The sequence below is a fragment of the Periplaneta americana genome, chromosome 7 (genome assembly GCF_040183065.1).
Source record: "Periplaneta americana isolate PAMFEO1 chromosome 7, P.americana_PAMFEO1_priV1, whole genome shotgun sequence".
In the NCBI taxonomy this organism is placed as follows: Eukaryota; Metazoa; Arthropoda; class Insecta; order Blattodea; family Blattidae; genus Periplaneta; species Periplaneta americana.
In genome coordinates this window covers 61,464,514-61,488,360 of record NC_091123.1, presented here as the reverse complement: position 1 = coordinate 61,488,360, position 23,847 = coordinate 61,464,514, and the positions used below count along the sequence as shown (strand labels likewise).

The 23,847-nt window shown below is 35.0% G+C and overlaps 3 non-coding genes across 3 annotated transcripts; 1 reads left to right on the top strand and 2 right to left on the bottom strand.

Annotated features, from left to right (window-relative positions):
* Positions 1–1,067: 1,067 nt before the first annotated feature.
* TRNAL-CAA (transfer RNA leucine (anticodon CAA)) lies at positions 1,068–1,184 on the top strand. The gene is made up of 2 exons: positions 1,068–1,105; positions 1,140–1,184. It is a non-coding gene; the product is annotated as a tRNA-Leu (tRNA).
* Positions 1,185–4,936: 3,752 nt separating this feature from the next.
* Positions 4,937–5,053, bottom strand: TRNAL-CAA (transfer RNA leucine (anticodon CAA)). The gene is made up of 2 exons: positions 5,016–5,053; positions 4,937–4,981 (listed from the first exon to the last, which is right to left on the bottom strand). It is a non-coding gene; the product is annotated as a tRNA-Leu (tRNA).
* Positions 5,054–11,455: 6,402 nt separating this feature from the next.
* Positions 11,456–11,572, bottom strand: TRNAL-CAA (transfer RNA leucine (anticodon CAA)). Its single transcript has 2 exons — positions 11,535–11,572; positions 11,456–11,500 (listed from the first exon to the last, which is right to left on the bottom strand). It is a non-coding gene; the product is annotated as a tRNA-Leu (tRNA).
* Positions 11,573–23,847: the final 12,275 nt, after the last annotated feature.

The window sequence follows — 23,847 nt, the reverse complement described above, 5'->3', positions numbered from 1 at the left end:
CACCGGCATTATCACCTTCATCTCATTCAGACGCTAAATAACCTAAGCTGTTGATAAAGCGTCGTAAAATAACCTACTAAAATTAAAAATAACTACCAGTTGTAGTATTTCTCAGTACCGAAATTCGAAACGAAGTTGGCAAAAGAAAATTCAACCTGCAAACTAGATAATCACCATAATCCACTAGCTTATGTAGTAATGGGGGGAAAAATGGTTAGGTTTCACCCTTGTGGTATTAAGTAAGCTGATCCGGACTATAGACAGCTTTATTACTCGCCGATTGTTCCTCTTATGTAGCCACATTGCGATAAATCGTCCAATCTGGCAACTCTGTCAGCGATGTCAACTACAAAAAACCGAAAATGCACTTTCCGGAATATTTAGTTCTGCGGTAAGGATTTAAAGGTACCAATTTTCTTTCAAGAGGAGGCAATTTTCGACGGAAAATAGGATCACGCATGTTTCGTGTTTCCACATATATTGAACTACTGTACTAATAAAATTTAATAATTTTCGTCTGCTACTGAACTGCAGTTGACCATGAGGGTCAGATTACAAACAAATTGTGCAACAATCATATAGTTTATACAATGACCACGGCCAATCCAGCGTTGTACAAACACCGCATTGAGGTACTCACGAACAGAAATAGCATAATGGGTCATCCATTTTACCAGTACCTCTCGATTGGCCACCTCGCAGCCCTGACCTCATAACCTGTGACAATGCGTAATGGGTTTTCATCAAGAGCATTGTTGCACAGGAACGGTGCAAACCACTGATGAACTGAAGGTCGCCGTGCGACGCACTTTCAGCAATACTGAGGCCATGTCACACAGAACCTGACGACGCATTATTTTGTGTGAGAAGAATGATGGGGAACATACTGAGCCTTTGCACACTTAGGACACACAGTTAGTGTAATGTGGAAGTATGTCTGCACTATGACCGGAATTACATGAATAGTGTGTGTATTTGAGGTATTTACAGGGAGTAACGAGAGTTAGAACGCTCGCGTATTGTAGACAATAGTACCAATGCGGCACAAAAGGCTCGCTCAAAGATCTGTCAGAATGGCCGAGCGGTCTAAGGCGCCAGACTCAAGTGATTCACTTGCCTACTTAGTAGGTCACGAGTAATTCTGGTCCTCTCTGAGGGCGTGGGTTCGAATCCCACTTCTGACATAAATTTTTACAACTTTACACAAATTGTATATACAAATGTGATGACTAATATTACATTCAGATTATTAGAAGTAACGGTAAAAACTAAAATATATTAATTGTAATTTGAGAATCGGTCCATTGGAATTTTGCATTTGTTCATCTGTATGTGTTTCTACGGTTTTTCAGATGCTTTGGACGTGGATATCTGGGTTCTGTTCCAAAAAAGTATGAAATAATAATTTGGAAGATGCAATTAAGAGTTCCCGTAAACTACAGCATTTTATTATTGTTCCACAAAACAATAAACAGTTCTTGTTTACTATTATCAACTAAGTTATTTTTACTAGTTTACAGATATATGCGACAACAAACAGTAATTTACTTATTTACAGCATTTACTTTCCTTCGTTTATGAATTTTTGTGCTATGATGAGTAAATAAATGTACTTAACAGGTAAATGATAGTAATTTATATTTATAATAGCTAACTGTTCTTTCCTCCTTCTGAGCGGTAAATAGGTTCCGCACAAGTAAATGAGTTTCGTCTTGAACGAACGTGACTGCCGAAGAAATAATAATAATAATAATAATAATAATAATAATAATAATAATAATAATAATAATAATAATAATAATAACTTAGCAATAGTTTTATTTAATCTGGCAGAGTTAAGGATATAAGGCCTTCTCTTACACTCAATTAGAAATATGTAGTAGATACATTTCCCTTCGGCCGAGCATGGGATGGTTTAATGTAGTGTAGTATGTGCAGATAACACAGGCTGAAGGGATGTCAAGGGTAGAGCATTAGTATTAGAGATGAACAAAACTAATTTCCGCTCTCGCTCGCTGTGTTCACTGCACTAGCCTTTCGAGTCTCGTCTCGTAACTCTCGTGCGCTTCGAGTCTCGCTCATCATTCTCGAAATTGCATTTGGTCGGCTTGGAAAGATTTCGTAACTTTGAATAACATACTTCATTGAAATAAATAACATTAGAAATGTTTAATTGAGATAGAAAGACAAAACAGAACAGTATCTTTGTTATCAAAATGTTTTGGTTCTATTATATGTTATTACCTAAGGTTATATATAAATAGAAAAAAAAACAATTCTGAAATAAATTTGCATTTCTAAGAAACATAAAACATAACGTTAAATAAACCGTTAATATTTTTTTACTTGGGATTGTACACTTGATCTCAAACATACGAAAAGAAAATTGCAAGCCTTTTAATAAGGGCCTAGCAGTTAAATAAAGATTGGGGAACGGATTATTATACACTGAAAGATAGAGATGATGTTTCAAATAGATTACTTGAATTTTTATACATATATACTTAACAGTTGCCAAAGTAGATAAAAGTTCAGTCTGGTATAAACAACTACGGCGATTCAAGGCTGCTTGACGTTCGAGAGTTGATCACTCCCGAAGTCCCGATGTCTTGAAACGCTCACAAGCAGTCTTTACGTCAACGACGCGACGTAGAAAACATTGTCGTGCTGGTTTTCAACTTTGCGGGCGGTCTTATTCTTGCTTTCTCGATCGTTGTTCAACTCTAATTAGTATATCCTACAATTGACTTCCATTCAGTGTAGTTCAGTTTAGCTCATGACAATGCAGTAGGCCTACATATTAACATAGCGAATCTTCATTTATGCTAGGAATATTACGAAACATAGTTGAAACTGGGGCTGGAACCAGTACCGCTGCGTGACATTTCATTGAGTACATTCATATAAGTCCCGCGGCGTGGCGTAGTGGTCTAAGGCAGCGTTTCTCAAACTACGGTCCGCTGACCACCTGTGGTCCTCGAGATCTGCCCTTGTGGTCCTTAAAAAAAGACAGAAGAAAAAATAAAATTCGAACGAATTGCGTATCTCACTGTAGCTTAAAATCTCAGAGTTTGGAAATCATACATGGCAATCGAGTTTCACATTTTCTCCCAGTACTGACATTTTATGAAATTATTACCCTATCCGTCTATCGACTTCCCACTCTACTCTCAGCAACAAAAGAGGGATTTAAAGAACTATACACGTGGTGTTTCTCGACATCTTTTCCCTGCACATCTGGTGCCGCGCCTGTAACCCAGCCAGGGACCACCCGAATTCATAACAGAGGACCAAAGTACCGAACCTTGATTCAATTTTAAAATATAAGTATACTGGTATTAAATTATGCTACGAAAATGATAAATTTGCTTTCGATGGGAAAAAGAGTAAGGTGGTCCGCGGAAGTGTTCTGTCTTTAAAAAGTGGTCCCCACTTCAAAAAAGTTTGAGAAACGCTGTTCTAAGGCATCCTGCCTAGGACTCGGGTTACGGAGTGCGCGCTGGTTCGAGTCCTCATGGGGGAAGAAATTTTCTCATGAAATTTCGGCTAGTATATGGGACCGGTGCCCACCCAGCATCGTAATGCACTTGGGGAGCTACGATAGGTAGCGAAATTCGGTTGCGAAAGTCAGCTATAACGGCTGGGGGGATCATCGTGCTAACACACGATACCTCCATTCTGGTTGGATGATCGTCCACCTCTGCTTCGACATGTGAGCGTGAGGTCAGCAGCCGGTTGGTCGGTCTAGACCCTTCACGGGCTGTAGCACCATGGATTATTATTATTATTATTATTATTATTATTATTATTATTATTATTATTATTATTATTATTATATAAATCGAGCACGGTGGTGTAATGGTTATCATTCCCAATTTTCATTCCAGAAGTCCGGGGTTCGGTCCCAGGGACGACTATCCTGACTTGGATTTTTCGTGGTTTCTCAAGTCTTTCTATGGTCCGTCCCAGCAATCTGTAAAGTGACTTGGCGCATATGGGAACCGAGTCTATCTGTGCCGGAGTGTATTGCGGACAGCATCAGCTGGAGACCGCTAAGCGGTAAGATGAGTTGAATTCTTAGTGGTTATAATTATGTTTAAGAGTTATGTATGTTTATACATTTAATTTTAAAAAGTTAAGATATTCTACAAATTTATTGTGCAAAGGTCTATCATTGTATCTACTGTTACATGTATTTTCTGCAACATTTTAACAGAGAGAATACTCCTTAGTATCATTTTCTCTTCTGTTAAGAACATCATATCATCAGCAAATCTTATGCACTTTATTCTTCTTCCTCCTACTGTCATTCCTCCCATGTTCTCAAAACAGTTTTTCATTAAATCTTCCAAGTAGCTGTTGAACAGTGTAAGTGATAAAGGGTATCCTTGAGGTACTCCGCTCCCTATTTCGCTTTCTTCTGGCATTCCTTCTCCTATCCTGACTTTGACTCGTTGTTACATATAAAAGTTATTGAACAATCCTATGCCGTCATATATAACTGTTAACTAATAACTTATTTAATAATAGTAAACTAGAATTGTAGGCCTGTATTATTTTATAGAACAAAAATGCAATGGTATAGTTTACAGCAACACTTACTGTATTTGTAACTCTCAAATTATTACATCATATCTTTTCGGATTAGACCATGTTCAAGGCATCTCAAAAACCTTACATAAAGGTCGATTTGAGATACACATTTTATAATAATGAAACAGATTCGACCAATTAATTATAGACAAATAAACATAAGAACACACACACACACACACACACATGAACAAATGCGCGGATAATTATAAAATTCTGTTGTTAATCGATATTCAGGTTTCACTTAATATATTTCAAGTTTCTGCCGTTACTTCTAGTAAATTGAATGTAATATTAATCATGAGATTTGTATGATACAACTTGTGTACAATTATAAAATTTATGTCAGAAGTGGGATTCGAACCCACGCCCTCAGAGAGGACCAGAATTGCTCGTGACCTACTGTGCAGGCAAGTGATTCACTTGAGTCTGGCGCCTTAGACCGCTCGGCCATTCTGACAGATATGCGAACGAGCCTTTTGTGCTGCATATATATTATTGTGTACAATACGCGAGCGTTCTACCTGGCAGATGTTTCTTCCTGCAAGTAAGCCGAGTTGTATCCCTGACCTGATCATCGTGATCTGGGGTTGTACCAAAGAATCTGAGATCTCCAAAAACATATCGGGGGAGTCCATTTGTGTAATATTGGTAAGGATAATAAATGTGTGTCGTTAGTCAGAATTTAAGAGGAGCAGAATTATTCTCCGGGAATAAATGAAAGAAACTTGATAATTTTTAAGATACGATGGAAAGATATGATATCATGGAAGAGAGAAGGACCAATGTCTGATTTAAGTTTCCTTATGGGTTAGATGAGTTAAATGAGGGGATAGCTAAGTGACATTAAACCGAGGTATGTGACAAAGTTAGTAGATTAGTTGAGGGGATTATTTAAGTGATATGAGGCCGAGGAATTGTATGGCATCATACCTTTCCAGCGTATCTTTAAAATTACCGTTTCATTTACAGGGCTGGGCAGTATTTGAAATACATGTTTTTGAAATACGTTTGTATTTTGTATTTTGTAATTTGTAAGAATTTTCGAAAGTATTTTGTATTTTGTATTTAAATACATAACATGGATGTATTTTGTATTTCAAATACTCAAAATACTTTCGTCTTCTTCTTCTTCTTGTCCTTCAAGTTTTGGATTTGGATTTGCCTACCCATTTCAGATGTGCTAGCCATACACTTAGTTTTCTTGTCACAGCTGATTTCCTTAATGTCATAAAGAAATCTCCAACAGCATCAAGGAGCCATCATCCAACACTTGCTAAATGTTCAGCATTATGGAATGCGTCTAGGAGACCCAAATCCTTAGAATTTATATCAGATGTCTTGAAATATTCATTAAAGTTTCCTTCCCCAACTCGATGGAATTCTCTTTATGACTCAATCTCTCAAATATTGCAATTCAAACAGGATATAAACAGTACTGGTATATGCGAAAAACTGGGATTGTCAACCTTCAAAGATTTAATTTTTCTCCTAAAATATTAAGTGTTAATATTACAGATAAATTCAGTAGGACAAATTAATATATCTGTAATAATAACCTTCAAAGATGTTGAGTTTCAGTACCTTGAAGAATATTGTGCAGTTCTGAAACTCATTGCCGCAGCCCTTGATTTAATACAAAATGAGAAGACGTGCTATTACGGTCAACTTTTGCCCACATTAATTTCCCTCAAAAACAGGTTACATATTCTGTTATCTAGCAATCTACGCCATCTATTCCAAGTAACTCCAATTCTAATAAGTTCGTTTTCATCTAGATTTAAAGCGATGTTCGATCTGACCCCAGAAGCAAATTGAGCTATTTTGGCAGCTTGCTTCCACACATCATTTAAGATGAGATGGCTACCTGACACTGCCTCACTAAATGTTAAGAAGAGGATACAGAATGTGTGTGAAATCAGCTGAGCAGTTCTCTGCTACACCTTTTGTCAGTTCAGACCATGAAAACAATTTTTATGTACAACAGACTTTGAAAAGCAAAAAGAAAAGAATTGTCTACTGCGGAGTATGAGCTCATACAATTCTTTAATGGCAAAGGGACAATCCTGTGCACTCTAGAGAATTACCCAACAGTGAAACAAGCCTTTATAAAGTATAATACAAGTTTGTGTTCCTCTGCGCCTGTAGAAAGACCGTTCTGTTTTGCAGGATTTATTCATTCACCGGCAAGGGGATCCTTATCTGATGAACTTTTTGAGAGAATGATTTTTTGAAAGGGAGAAGAAATTATTCATATATAGCATAATTTCATTGCTGACTGGGAAAAGGAAGAATGTTCAGTTACAGTGTTTACATAAAACTTCGAGATAAAAATACTTTTAATGTTAATATAATAGTTTAGATTTTCAGTAATGTTCTTATTTCTTTATATATTGTATCGAGTATTTGAAATACAAATTTGTTTTGGTTAATTTTTTAAAAGTATTTTGTATTTGTATTTCAAATACTTGGATGTCAGTATTTTGCCCAGCCCTGTTCATTTATAATGTATGTCTGAACCATTTCATCAGCACTGCCAAATTAATCTGTAATGCACTCTCCGAAATAATTCAACTCTGCGGATAGGATTTCAAAATGCCAATTTTCTGAACATTGACAATATTGATATTACCGTTGTGTTACCCATTATGAAGATTTTATTTTAAAACTGAAACTGAAAAACAGAAATCCTATCTGTAAACTAAATTGAAATAAATATTAAATTAATAACAAAGCAAATTACAGAAAACTCAAACGTAGGTATAGTAGCCTCGATTAATTATTAGGCAGCGGCATTCCTTTTAAGATTTGTAGGTCTTTATTGCATGCACCGATAATAAAATGAAAATGCGACGTTGTCACATCTTGTTTGTTGCTGCTATATATTAATATAACATGGATATGGGCTAGGCTTAATTGCTCAAAGCATGAGTTAATTTGAAGATTATTTATATTATTTAGATTATTTATTTTAAATTAATTATTTAAAGAAATAATTAAATACAATAAATGAATAATAAAATAAAGTAATATAAGTAAAAATTATGTAATTTTATTTTAAATGTAAATAATTAATTAAAATAGGCGTACTTACTTTTTAATATCTATTCATCATCCGTGTCACTTTCTCTTAAATCCACAATGAAACGTTCCCCATCTCCTGTTGTGTCTTGTATCCAGTACCGTTCTCCGATCTTGATTGTGTGGTCAACACAGGACGACCAGAGGTTAGAATTTATGTTTTCAATTCCTTCTCTTAAATGCTCACACACACTAGCACTGAGGGTTGGGGTAGTATTGTTTTTCCTCACATGGGACTTAAGGCGAGCCCATACTAGGTCTATCGGGTTAAGAACACAATGATAAGGGGGGAGACGAAGAACTTCATGTCCATAAGAGGTAGCTAATTCGTCCACTATGTATGTTTTATTAATATTGGCTTTTCTAATTGTTTGCATCATGGCTGCTTTAATAGGAATGGGATGAGGCACTGGAATTTTGTGATATTGCATAAAATTTATGATGTCTTTTACAGATGATCTAAGAATGGGAAATTTGATAGCTTGCCAGGAGTGATAACTCGCATTATCCATAACAATAACACATTTTTTGTCTCTTGGTAAATTTTGGAGTAATCTAGTTTTGAACCAATTTTCGAAAACTTCACCTGTCATTTCATCGTGACTATCCGCTTTAGAATCTTGTATGTTTCTTGCAGATAAATAAAGACAATTTGGAACCCATCCCTCTCTTCCCCCAGCATGAAGCACCATGATACGCTTCCCTCTTGAAGATGGAGATTTCAAAATACAATTGCATGTGCCATCATCCCATCCTTTCCAAACAACATCGTGCGTATCGTACCATGTTTCATCAAGAAATACAATTTGGGATCCTTCAGACCGCAGTTTATTTAGGCGTTGCAAATAATTATAACGCCATGCCACAATTCTTGCGGATTCCATAATAGCTTGTTTCCTTTTCAGGATACGAAAACGAAACCCAAGTTTTTTTAACCATTTCTCTTAAGGTTGTTTCTCCATAAGGAAAACCGGAAAGTTTGACTTTTTGTAATAATTCTTTTATTGTTAAGGATTGGCCCTTATTGTAAGAACTATATATTTCACGGCGAATGTAATCACACGTAAAACCATCTACTTTATTAAATTTTGTGACTTTGTGTCCACGCTTTTTAGGTGTCTTAGGTCCCTTTTTTACAATTTTACTTACAGTATTTCTATTTAATTTAAGAATTTTAGAGTCTCCGAAATTTTTCCTTGACCTAAATTGTTTTTCAGAACATACGTGTGAGCATTGCACACAAACGTTTGACACTGCTTACATAATTTTTGTCTAGCTTTTGAATTTGAATTGCTATTTAACTCTGATATTATATTATTATTATTATTATTATTATTATTATTATTATTATTATTATTATTATTATTATTATTATTATTACCATCGTTATTGACGTTCATGAGTATCGGTTCCGACACCACTCGCTTCCCACGGCCTCCACATTTTTATTATACACTGAACTGTAATATAATTAATTTTCACTGTGAACTAGAACAAGACACACTGCTAAAATTTGCAACTCTGGTTTCCGCGTGGAGTATTGGAGCGGCCTTCAAAACACTTGACGACAATGGACAGCGCGACATAATTAAAATTATTGAAACTACAAAGCTTCCGTCCATACACTCCGCGTGGAGTATTGGAGCGGCCTTCAAAAGACTTGACGACAATGGACAGCGCGACATAATTGAAATTATTGAAACTACAAAGCTTTCGTCCTCTTTGACACCGCTAGCCTACTAATTGAACGTGGCCACTTTTTTATAAGTAATCCAGGCTTCTTTAATATTGAATTACAATGAACAATGTATTATTATTGTGCATGGTATTGTGACGTATTCCGTCAATTTTTTTTTTCTTAATAGTTACCTTTAATGTTATATTGTCTACAATTTTTGATTAAGGAAAATATATTTACTGAAGAAATAGGTGAAAGATCCTAGGCTATGTTGATGTTGATGTAGGTCTTTAAAACGTTCCAGTAAAAGAATCATGCAGATATTTAATTAATTGTATATTTTTTCATGTAAATGTTTTAAGGTTGTAAAAATATGCAACTTTGATATTATTTTTACAGGTTTTAGCTATTTTAATATTCTGAATAGTGTTTTTATAAAGTATAATGTATGTATATTGAGCATGAAAAGTTTTGTTCATTTAGCTTTTGTAGTAGCTGAGATAGAAGATTAACTCCATATGTAGATGAAATTATTGGGGATCGATATTTTGTATTCGACAGATAATTAAGAAAAAATGGAAGTATAAGGGTACAGTGTATCAGTTATTCATAGATTTCAAAAAGGCATATGATTCGGTTAAGAGAGAAGTTTTATATGATATTCTTATTGAATTTGGTATTCCCAAGAAACTAGTTCGATTACCGTAATTAAAATGTATCTCAGTGAAACGTACAGCACAGTCCGTATAGGTCAGTTTCTGTCAGATGCGTTTCCAATTCACTGTGGGCTGAAGCAAGGAGATGCACTATCACCTTTACTTTTAAACTTTGCTCTAGATCATGCCATTAGGAAAGTCCAGGATAACAGAGAGGTTTTGGAAATGTCTATGCGGATGACGTGACTATTTTAAGAGAAAATCCACAAACGATTTGGGAAAATACGGGAATTTTACTGGAAGGAAGTAAAGAGATAGGTTTGGAAGTAAATCCCGAAAAGACAAAGTATATGATTTGTCTCGTGACGAGAATGTTGTGCGAAACGGAAATATAAAAATTGGAAATTTATCCTTCGAAGAGGTGGAAAAATTCAAATACATGGGAGCAATAGTAACAAATATAAATGATACTCGGGAGGAAATTAAACACAGAATAAATATGGGAAATGCCTGTTATTATTCGGTTGAGAAGCTTTTATCATTCATTCTGCTGTCAAAAAATATGAAAGTTAGAATTTATAAAACAGTTAGGCCTATATTATAGGTTGTTCTTTATGATTGTGAAACTTGGACTCTCACTTGGAGAAAGGAACATAGGTTAAGAGTGATTGAGAATAAGGTGCTTAGGAAAATATTTGGGGCTAAGAGGGATGAAGTTACAGGTGAATGGAGAAAGTTACACAACACAGAACTGCACGCATTGTATTCTTTACCTGACATAATTAGGAACATTAAATCCAGACGTTTGAGATGGGCAGGGCATGTAGCACGTATGGGCGAATCCAGAAATGCATATAGAGTGTTAGTTGGGAGGCCGGAGGGAAAAAGACCTTTGGGGAGGCCGAGACGTAGATGGGAAGATAATATTAAAATGGATTTGAGGGAGGTGGGATATGATAATAGAGACTGGATTAATCTTGCTCAGGATAGGCACCAATGGCGGGCTTATGTGAGAGCAGCAATTAACCTCCGGGTTCCTTAAAAGCCAGTAAGTAAACTAGAATTGTAGGCCTATATTATTTTATAGAACAAAAATGCAATGGTATAGTTTACAGCAACACTTATTTGTAACTTTCAAATTATTAGATCATATCTTTTCGAATTACAACCATGTTCAAGGCATCTCAAAAACCTTACGTGAAGGTCGATTTGAGATACACATTTTATAATAATGAAACAGATTCGACCAATTAATTATAGACAAATAAACATAAGAACACATACACATGGACAAATGAGCGGCTAATTAAAAAATTCCTTTGGTAATGGATGTTCAAGTTTCACTTAATATACGTATTTCAAGTTTCTGCCGTTACTGCTAGCAAATTGAATATAATATTAGTCATGAGATTTGTATAATACAACTTGTGTACAATTATAAAATTTGTGTCAGAAGTGGGATTCGAACCCACGCCCTCAGAGAGGACCAGAATTGCTCGTGACCTACTGTGTAGGCAAGTGATTCACTTGAGTCTGGCGCCTTAGACCGCTCGGCCATCCTGACAGCTGTACGGACTAGCCTTTTGTGCTGCATTTATACTATTGTGTACAATACGCGAGCATGCTGCCTGGCAGACGTTTCTTCCCGCAAGTAAGCTAAGTTGTACCCCTGATCTGATCAAAGAATCTGAGATCTGCAAAAACATATCGGGAGAGTCTATTTGTGTAATATTGGTAAGGATAATAAATGTGTGTCGTTAGTCAGAATTTAAGAGGAGGAGAATTATTCTCCGGGAATAAATGAAAGAAACTTGGTAATTTTAAAGATACGATGGAAAGGTATGATGTCATGGAAGAGAGAAGGACCAATGTCTGATTTAAGTTTCCTTATGGGTTAGATGAATTAAATGAGGGGACAGCTAAAGTGACATTAAACCGAGGTATGTGACAAGATTAGTGGGTTAGTTGAGGGGATTATTTAAGTGATATGAGGCCGAGGAATTGTAAGGCAACATACCTTTCCATCGTATCTTTAAAATCACTGTTTCATTTATATTGTATGTATGAACCATTTCATCAGCACTGCCAACTTAATCTGTAATGCACTCTCCGAAATAATTCAATTCTGCGGAGAGAATTTCAAAATACCAATTTTCTAAACGCTGATACTATTGATATTACCGTTGTGTTACACATTATGAAGATTTTATTTTAAAACTGAAACTGAAAAACAGAAATCCTATCTATAAACTACATTGAAATAAACATTAAATTAATAACAAAGCAAATTACAGTAAAACTCAAACGTAGGTAAGTAATCAAGGCTTTTTTAATACTGAATTACAATGAACAATGTATTATTATTGTACACGGCATTGTGAACAGCATAATCTAGGACCTTTTACGTATTCCGTCAATAATTTTTTTTTCTTAATCGTTTACCTTTAATATTAAATTGTCTACAATTTTTGATTAAAGAAAATATATTTACTGAAGGAATAAGAGAAAGATCCTAGGCTATGTTGGTGTTGATGTAGGTCTTTAAAACATTCCAGTAAGAGAATCATGCAGATATTTAATTGATTGTAATTTTATCATGTAAATGTTTTACGGTTGTAAAAAATATGCATCTTTGACTTTTACAGGTAATTATTAGCTATTTTAATATTGTGAATAGTGTTTTATAAAGTGTAATGTATGTATATTGAGCATGAAAAGTTTTGTTCATTCAGCTTTTATAGTAGCTGAGATAGAAGATTAACTCCGTAACGTCACGTGAATGCAAGAACTAGGTAACTCCAAATTTGCTTTTTTTAGTTACCTTTTTTATAGCATAGCAAAAATTGCACAAAATGTAATCCAGGATCTAGGTAACTGATCGAACGATACCAGCGACATCTATTTTCCAATGTAACAAATAGGTAAAAGAAAACGAGACATATTCCTTAGTGCAATAAATAAGTAAATAGGCAATGTCACAAAATATGAAAAATCAAGTTACATAGTTCTTGCATTCAGGCGACGATATGTAGATGAAATTATTGGGGATCATCAGTGTGGTTTTAGGCGTAATAGATCAACTATTGATCAGATATTTTGTATTCGAAAGATAATGGAGAAAAAATGGGAGTATAAGGTTATAGTACATCAGTTATTCATAGATTTCAAAAAAGCATATGATTCGGTTAAGAGAGAAGTTTTATATGATATTCTTATTGAATTTGGTATTCCCAAGAAACTAGTTCGATTAATTAAAATGTATCTCAGTGAAACGTACAGCAGAGTCCGTATAGGTCAGTTTCTGTCAGATGCGTTTCCAATTCACTGTCGGCTGAAGCAAGGAGATGCACTATCACCTTTACTTTTTAACTTTGCTCTAGAGTCTAGAGTATGCCATTAGGAAAGTCCAGGATAACAGAGAGGGTTTGGAATTGTCTATGCGGATGACGCGAATATTTTAAGAGAAAATCCACAAAGGATTAGGGAAAATACGGGAATTTTACTGGAAGCAGGTAAAGAGATAGGTTTGGAAGTAAATCCCGAAAAGACAAAGTATATGATTATGTCTTGTGACGAGAATATTGTGCGAAATGGAACTATAAAAATTGGAAATTTATCCTTCGAAGAGGTGGAAAAATTCAAATACCTGGGAGCAACAGTAACAAATATAAATGATACTCGGGAGGAAATTAAACACAGAATAAATATGGGAAATGCCTGTTATTATTCGGTTGAGAAGCTTTTATCATCCAGTCTGCTGTCAAAAATATGAAAGTTAGAATTTATAAAACAGTTATATTACCGGTTGTTCTTTATGGTTGTGAAACTTGGACTCTCACTTTGAAACACAGAACTGCACGCATTGTATTCTTCACCTGACATAATTAGGAACATTAAATCCAGACGTTTGAGACGGGCAGGGCATGTAGCACGTATGGGCGAATTCAGAAATGCATATAGAATGTTAGTTGGGAGGCCGGAGGGAAAAATATCTTTGGGAGACCAAGACATAGATGAGAAGATAATATTAAAATGGATTTGAGGGAGGTGGGATATGATGGTAGAGACTGGATTAATCTTGCTCAGGATAGGGACTAATGGCGGGCTTATGTGAGGGCGGCAATGAACCTCCGGGTTCCTTAAAATCCAGTAAGTAAGTAAGTAAGTAAGTAAGTAAGTAAGTAAGTAAGTAAGTAAGTAGCTGAGATATAAAAAAATGAATTTCACTAAATTCTTGTAGGCCAATGGCGTACCTCCCCCCTTTAGCACTAATGACCCATTGTACACTCCATAAACTGGAAATAAACCCAGAGACCTCAGTGTATAACCAATCGAATAGGCCCAAGATGACCAACCAGTTTTACTTGTGAAGAAGTTCAGCATTAAATTGTTTTATAAGGTTCAGTTTTATAGGTGCCGGCTGTCACTCCACTAAGCTACTAACCCATCATTCTATTACATCATAATATCACGGGGTGTACATTTGCATAATGCATAAAAAGCGCGCACTGCCAAATACACCCAAGGCCTACTGAACCTGTCAGACTCTTCAAAATTCGCAGTAAGTCGCTAACACAGGCTGACTCACGACAAAACTAGTTTTTTTACGAACCTAAACCTTCTAAAAACAAGATCTAGGCAGTCGGTTTGACTACACAGTACTTTATACATCTCACTGAACGACTCATTTCATAACACAATATCTAGAGACCGAATTTTTTTATGACAGCGATGTCTGCGAAATTTTCTCCAGTTACTTTCTTTGTTACATTTACCCTTTTACATATTAAAATTTCATATTTAAGCGACAAAAAACTCACAAAATAACGTACAATTTTAATCACTGTACAAAATAATGTCAAAATCACTGTCAAAATCACTAAATATTCCCCCTCTATTGAAGAAAAAAAAAAAAAAACAAAACAAAACAAAAACAAAATGTGCACAAAAATTTAATTCATTATTGCTATAAACCGTTTGTGACTTTTCTTTCAGTCAATTTGTCAATCTGGTAGCGTTAATTTATACAAATAATAAATCTGTAGCCGAAATGTTTCTGGTAATTTTCGATTTTCTATACTAATAATAAATCTGTAGCCGAATTTTTTCTGGTAATTTTCGATTTTCCAAAAACAATTGGTCCTAACATATATAATTAACCGCCCTGAAACCGAAAATCGTTTTTTTGAAATTTTTTGTATGTCTGTCTGTCTGGATGTTTGTTACCGTTTCACGCGATAATAGCTGAACCGATTTATATGAAAATTTGAATATAAATTAAGTTCGTTATAACTTAGAATTTAGACTATATGGCATTCAAAATATTTTATTTAAAAGGAGGGTTATAAGGGGGTTTGAATTAAATAAATCGAAATATCTCCCTTATTATTAATTTTCATGAAAAATATTACATAACAAAAGTTTCTTTAAAAATATGTTCCGATAAGTTTTATTCTATACAAAATTTTGATAGGATTGATATTTAATGAGATAAATGAGTTTCAAAATTACAATAACAACGCCATCTAAGACGGTGTAATGAAGTAAAAAACAAATGACTTCGTCTATAAGGGGCTTTGGACAACAACAATCGAAAGCTATGAAACATAGCCTACAAGAGAATGTTTCTGTGTTTGTATGAAGTAATATCGGAAGCTAAATTAACCGATTTCTGTAATTAATTATTAATTCACCATTGGAAAGTGTAGTTTCTCTAGATGGACATAATGCTATAATGTTATTACAGTAACTTCTGAGTGAATCGAGGACAGGTAAGATTAAAATAGCTTCTTATGCACAGAGAACTTGATAGGCTATTCTGTACATTCGTTTCCTGTATTTCTTAAACTAATTTTTACGACCAAATGAATGGTCTCTGGATCAAAATGATCGCATTTTAATTTTTTAATTCAAATTAAATTAATTAACATAATAAACTATTTATCCTTCTGTCAAACACGAATGTTTACTGGATCAAATGTCCTATTTTAATTATGTAATTACTTTATATTTATCTCTAACGGGTGCAGCGGAGCGCACGGGTACGGCTAGTATTTCAATATTTCTGTATTTATACTTGGGTATTGTGTGCACCCACTTTTAGGTCTACTATCTCTATGGCTATCAAAAAAAGATAGATTTCTGTAGTAAACCGTAACACACATCAGGTCCACACCTGTGGAGTAACGGTTAGCGAATCTTTTACATACCGAATTGGAACACGCGAACCTCTAGCCAATCAGAAAGCCACCGAAGATGATGAAAGAACAACACTAAGCAGTTTATAAACTTTCAAATTACCCTAAAAAGCAAAACAGAGGTAAAACATTGAGTGACATGTGTACGGTTCTTTAAGTGGAGACGCTGTTGCAGTCAATTAAGTTAACAGCGTTTGGTGAGGGGTAATTTTCATCACACGTGTGTAATCTGAAAGCGAGAAGAGCTTTCCGAACAATTTATTCTAATAGAGTCATTGCGTTACTAACCATTATGCAAATTGACAGCAATCGATCATACCATGATCCCGCCGAGATACGACAAACGACCGCTGCCCAGCGGCACTTGTCAACTGGCTAATTAATTAAGTCTGCAAGCCGCAAACAGTGCGTGTCCACACACAATGCAAGTTCATTTTTTGTGTCTGTATAACTTCGTTCAGTTTTATTTTTGTTACTCAAATTAATGATCTTCGAGGCAGATGTTGATTGACTGAATGAAGTTACGTTTACCTTTTCATTTCTACAGTAGACTACAATAAATTCAGCGCACCCTGGACGGATTCCCTGGATAGAAGGAAAATGCTATTTCCCTGCGATACGGATTGGCTGTCAACTACATTGTTTTGTGCTTACCAGTGTTGCCAACTCAGAATTCCATTTACGGCTGCACAAGCTTAGAAAACCGCTGAACTGTAGTTAAAAAACTCCAGATTTTTCTGAACACATCATTTCCAAATTTGAAATACAAACTATATAATTTTAGGAACTCGAGAATTTTAGGTTTCAAATTTTAAAACAATTCTAATATTTATAATACTCTGTAAATTGAAATAACACTCACCTCTGCCCAGAAGCTTGTTGTGAATGGCAATATTATGTTGTCGAACAAGAGAAAAACACTCGCTACTCTTTTTTTGTGTGTATATTTATCAGCATGGGTAATTAAATCTATTTTGCATTTAATATCACCTTACACCATTTACACCGAGCTTTCGAACTATCACCGGTAACTTCTTCCACCCAATCTTTCAACACATTATGCTTTTTCACACATCTCTAAACTTTTGTACGTATGGAGTTTTATGCGGCATATTTCTTCAAAACTGAATGAAGTAGATGAAGGATATACTGGACACTTCGGAAATAATCACGTTCACAGTCACACCATTCGGTTCTAAAATCTGATTATTTTCACACTGAGGTGGAGACGTGCCTGCTAACACTGAGTCTGGTTTCAAGTATATTTGTGTTACATAAACTATAATGAGGAGTGATAAATTAAATAATAATATATCATAAATGAAAATAATAATTCTGTTCAATATCTATTCTTTACGATTAATAATCAATTCATTTACAAAAACAATGCATAGGCCTACATTAGATTAAGAGGTTAACGAATGCGGAATACCTTATTTTGTACAACAACAATGGATGAGCAGGAAATGGACGTGGTTGCACCAAATCGAGTTCACATAAAACGTTGATATTGTAGGCCTATACTCGCACAATGAAAAAGTGTGTTAATATCATACTAAACTCTGGTTAATGATCAACTAACATTCTCCGCAAGTTTATATAAAAAATTACAACATCTTTACAGAAAAACTAAAAAATATCATATATATATATATATCTGCCTGGAATCATAAAAGAACGCCAAATGAATAGCTAGCCGCTGACGGTAAAATTCTGTAGCTGACCATAGTCCTGAAAACACCAGATTTAGCTACAAAACCGCTGACTTGGCAACACTGGTGCTTACTCTTTGTTGCGTCATATGACTACATGGCCAAGTAGGTCCCCCTACTTCTGAATGCAGTCACAGTGTTGCCAACAGTTGTTCATATAATCCCGCTAGATGACTTTCGAAAACCCGCGATTTTCTAACAAATATCTCTAGATTTTAATGTATACTTATTGTATAATAATAATAATAATAATAATAATAATAATAATAATAATAATAATAATAATAATGGTCATGATAGAGCATCCACCCGCCAATGTAACGACATCCGCCCGCCAATGTAACGAATATTGCACACTTTTATCATGCCCGGTGTAGCGCTATAAAGCAATTTTGACCACTTTTATCACAGACACAACCTACTGTATTTAAATTCTTATTGCACTATATATGTTACCGTTAAAACCCAAAATTCGACAAAACCAGTTTCAACTAATAAAAACTAGTTTGAAAATATAGATAGAAAGCGAATTTTCATAAGATCTAAAATCAATGACAGGTTAGGTTTGGTTTGTATAGGTTTTTTTAGGCTTTTATCAAACAAAAACCTAAACAAACCAAACCTAACCTGACATTGATTCTACATCATACGAAAACTCACTTTCTATCTATCTTTCTTTGCTTAAACTAGTTTTTACTAGTTGAAACTGGTTTTGACGGATTTCGGGTTTTAACGGTAACATATACTACCCTACGGCATTATCACTACATTAACACATCCATTATTTTACAAAACACACACTGAACGAATTAAATGTAATTAATTATGAAAGCCGCTTATAATGCTAATATGGATTTCATTTCAGAAACTTTAAAGATTAAAAACCGGTAGTATTCCCGCTAAGCGTGATAATATAATTTTACCCGCGAGACGGTTATCCAAAAACGCAAGATTTAGCGGGAAAACCGCTGAATTGGCAACACTGAATGCAGAGTTGCCAGATAACTGAAACGCAATCGTAGTACCAACTTATGAAAAATGTCGCACTTTAGCATAAAATTGTCGTACATTTTCATTTTACTATTTTACAGATAGTGCTCACAAATATATTTCATATAACACCCATAAAAAGTGGTTGATAGGCCTATAAATTTATATTCGTTCATTCATAGTGTTCTGTCCAAGGGCAGATCTTTCACTGCAAACCCAGCATTCTCCAGTCTTTCCTATTCCAGCATCCATTTCTTCATCCAATCAAGAATTTTAGTAATTATAGTTGATATCCACAATGGTATTTAGCATTCAAATTACCATTTCTTCATCAAAACTGTCATTTTCGGTAAAGCATGCATGATGACGCTTGGTCGGAAACAACATTATTATATTGAAAGACAGCAGAAACTTTATCTTTGGCCGGCGCAACGGCAGATATTTAATATCAATCATTGCGGAAGCTGATGATTACATCAAATTAATTCACCTGCAGTCGACTCAAACCCGACACCGCTAAAATGTCAGTGCGTCTAGTTTCTTAATCCTAGCTCGGTACTATTTCATTCATAAAAAAATAATTACTTCCATTGCTGAACATACAATGAAGTTAGCAGATCTCTGAACTCGTGTTACTTTGATATAACACCACCGTTCATGAAACCTGAAGCTCAAGATGACGAATTTATGTTTTGCATGGCAAGTGTAGTTACCATATTCATTTTCAAAACATCTTTTATCCCTTTAAAGCATAATATATTTTATGCTCGACCATGCCGAAATGTAGTAATTATACACCTGGTAGTAGCCCTTTAATGCACCTCATTAAAGTACACCTATTCATCAAAGTTCAGGTGTTCAGCCAATGACAAATCATCTTTGTACCATTATAAAACCGCAAGTATCGATTATTCTCGGATATGCAATCGAAAGACAATTAGCGAGGCTGGAAATCCAATACTGTCGCAGAAGGTTATGTTCTGTTACCACAATAATTAGCATTAATGTAAATAATATTCAAATAAATTCAATTTGTCATCTCGTTTTTCAATTCTAAATCAATTTCCAGGTTATATAAAGACTAACCTTATTCTCTATGTTATATCAAGGTCAATGACATTTGGCCTCGGAAAAAATCAATACTTTCGCGTCTGCGCACATCTCACAATTCAGGTCAGTTCGCTACTCACTTACATAACTATAACATGACCTACTTTTGAATATAATGGTAATTAAGACGCTCGTATGAAAATTATGAAACTCGCTTGCACTCGTTTCATAAACATACTCGCGTCTTAATTACTACCATTATAGGCTCGTTGCATAATGTACTAATATATGTGTGTGATCAGGGATATTAGTCATGTTGAATGAAGAAAAGTTGTCTAGAAAAGGGGAAAATTAACTGTTATTATTTTTTTAAATTATAGTCCGACATTATGAGTTTCAAAATAATTTTGTACCTTCAGTAAAATAGTCGTACAAAATTGCGTACGACTTAGAGTTCGGTCGTACTTCGTGCAATTAGTCAAAATAGTCGTAAGCGTATGACTATAGTCGTACGTACGGCAACCCTGTCTGAATGTCTCTTGTTTGTTCAAAATACTCAGAGAAATGAAAATTCTACGGGCGAAAATTTCCAACCATTATTACAAAAGGAATTTTTAAGCCCAAAAACTTAAGAATCATAATTATATTCGTAAACAAATACTATAGGAATGACGTCACGCGAAGAAACTGGTCGTATGTATAATAATTGGCGCCTTGTGTACGGAAAGAGGTTGCACTACACGGCGCGGCGTGACGTAACATAACACCAGAAACTAGAGTGCAACGTTTGAAGAAGGTAAAACTTGATAACTTACCAGTATTGCAGAAAGCTGTTGTAATGGGGCCGCTTCCAAGTCTAGTAGAGGTAACGGGCGCTAGGGCGTGGCTTCTAATCTCGCTCGATTGACCCGAAGTTTTTCTTAAGTGAAGACGAATGTCAGGTAATTTCATGACGATCCCTCCGGACCAACTCGCCAAAATGCCATCTCGCTATTACTATTTCTATTGATGCTACATAACCTCGCAGCTGATACAGCTCCGTTAAATAGTCCATTAGGAAGAAAATGTCGTTGTAGTAGACACCTGAAACATACAAGACAAGACAAAATATTAAAAGAGGAAAAATAGTGAAATACCAAATTCTACATTTTATCAAATACCTTACTATAATAATACCGGACAGCTAGCAATTTTACGTGCGAACGACGCTGGTGCTGCTACCTAGGCGGCCGGTGTCGTGATACTCGTGAAACAAGCTGTAATCAACTGCAATGTATGTTGCTGCTGGGCTAGTTAATAGTTTTATTAATTAGTGCTCTGTTAAAATGTCAGGGTGTATATTATGTGCTGTTTATAATTGCTACAAAATTACAGCATTACAAATCGTACTTTCGATTTCCGAGGGATCGTAAAACATGAGTCAACAACATTCTTTAGTAGGCCTAATTCCTTCGTCTTTGTGTTGATAGAAAAATACAAATTGGTTATAATAATAGTAAACTGCCCCCCATTGAGGGTAGCCTAATACATGAATAGAAGTTAAAATGTTTCGGAAATTTTAAGGTTTTATCAAATTAAGTTTTATTGTTGTCCACATGCCTTTACTAATTATTACAAGCATCAGATTACTATCAATTTTATCTTTGCAATTGTCAGCAATGCGTATATAAGGCATTATTGTAAATTCATTCCTAATATCAGAATTGATTTTGTCTCACTAAACCAAAGAAAAAATATGTAACAATTAATTACTTACTTACTTACAAATGGCTTTTAAGGAACCCGAAGGTTCATTGCCGCCCTCACATAAGCCCGCCAGCGGTCCCTATCCTGTGCAAGATTAATCCAGTCTCTATCATCATACCCCACCTCCCTCAAATCCATTTTACTATTATCCTCCCATCTACGTCTCGGCCTCCCTAAAGGTCTTTTTCCCTCCGGTCTCCCAACTAACACTCTATATGCATTTCTGGATTCGCCCATACGTGCTACATGCCCTGCCCATCTCAAACGTCTGGATTTAATGTTCCTAATTATGTCAGGTGAAGAATACAATGCGTGCAGTTCTGTGTTGTGTAACTTTCTCCATTCTTCTGTAACTTCATCCCGCTTAGCCCCAAATATTTTCCTTAGCACCTTATTCTCAAACACCCTGAACCTATGTTCCTCTCTCAGAGTGAGAGTCCAAGTTTCACAACCATACAGAAGAACCGGTAATATAACTGTTTTATAAATTCTAACTTTCAGATTTTTGGACAGCAGACTGGATGATAAGAGCTTCTCAACCGAATAATAACACGCATTTCCCATATTTATTCTGCGTTTAATTTCCTCCCGAGTGTCATTTATATTTGTTACTGTTGCTCCAAGATATTTGAATTTTTCCACCTCTTCGAAGGATAAATCTCCAATTTTTATATTTCCATTTCGTACAATATTCTGATCACGAGACATAATCATATACTTTGTCTTTTCGGGATTTACTTCCAAACCGATCGCTCTACTTGCTTCAAGTAAAATTTCCGTGTTTTCCCTAATCGTTAGTGTATTTTTCTCCCAACATATTCACGTCATCCGCATAGACAAGAAGCTGATGTAACCCGTTCAATTCTAAACCCTGCCTGTTATCCTGAACTTTCCTAATGGCATATTCTAGAGCGAAGTTAAAAAGTAAAGGTGATAGTGCATCTCCCTGCTTTAGCCCGCAGTGAATTAGAAAAGCATCAGATAGAAACTGACCTATACGGACTCTGCTGTATGTTTCACTGAGACACATTTTAATTAATCGAACTACGGAACGTAATATTTAGTATGCAATATTTCTCATAATATGCAGCTTTGATAATAATTTTACATTAAATATTAATAAACATTTCTTAAGTGTTTCATATATTACTCCACATTAGTAACTCACGTTTTTAACAATAGTCAGAATCCCGCTATGTTAATATTTGTCTGTGGACGTAATTCCATCCCTCTCCGCTAGATGTCAGGTCCGCGATATTTCACACTCACGCCAATGCTGCTAGTATACAGCGTCCGGTATTATTATAGTAAGGTATTTGATTTTATCTTGTAAGGTTTAGGCATCTTATAAACTTGATACTGTAATGTTTTGTAAGTTTTTAGTAGCCTACAATAGCAAATCGTATCTTACAAATTTGCTAATATTTTCTAAATGTTTAATATATTTACGAATTATACATAGGAAGTTTAATAATTTTATTTAAATTTTAGTGCAATAACAAAATTATATCTTTCAAATTTGACAATGTTAAGTAAATTTAATGCCGCCTATTATTCGGTTGAGAAGTTTTTGTCATCGAGTCTGCATTAAAAAACTGAAACTTAGAAATTTATAAAACAGTTATATTACCGGTTGTTCTGTATGGTTGTGAAACTTGGACTCTCACTTTGAGAGAGAAACAGAGACTAAGGGTGTATGAGAATAAGGTGCTTAGGAAAATATTTGGAGCTAAGAAGGATGAAGTTACAGGAGAACGGAGAAAGTTACACAACGCAGAACTGCACGCACTGTATTCTCCACCTGACATAATTAGAAGCATTTCAAGGATGGTAAAGCCATAGAAGAAGAAGAAGAAGAAGAAGAAGAAGAAGAAGAAGAAGAAGAAGAAGAAGAAGAAATAAAAAATTTAACGTAGTTTCACGTTAATCCTGGAACTAAAATTCTGTAATCATTTTTATGTTGTATCATTCATAGTTAAATTGATTCTGATGCAATGAATATGAATAAAATACTTTGAATAGATTCGCATAAATAGCCGTACAGAGATAGGTAGGCAAAGAGCTAAATTTTTTCGGTAGTAGGCTACATCTGTTAGAAATATGTTTTTGCCATAACTGTCAAAATCTGTTTCTGCATCAACGTA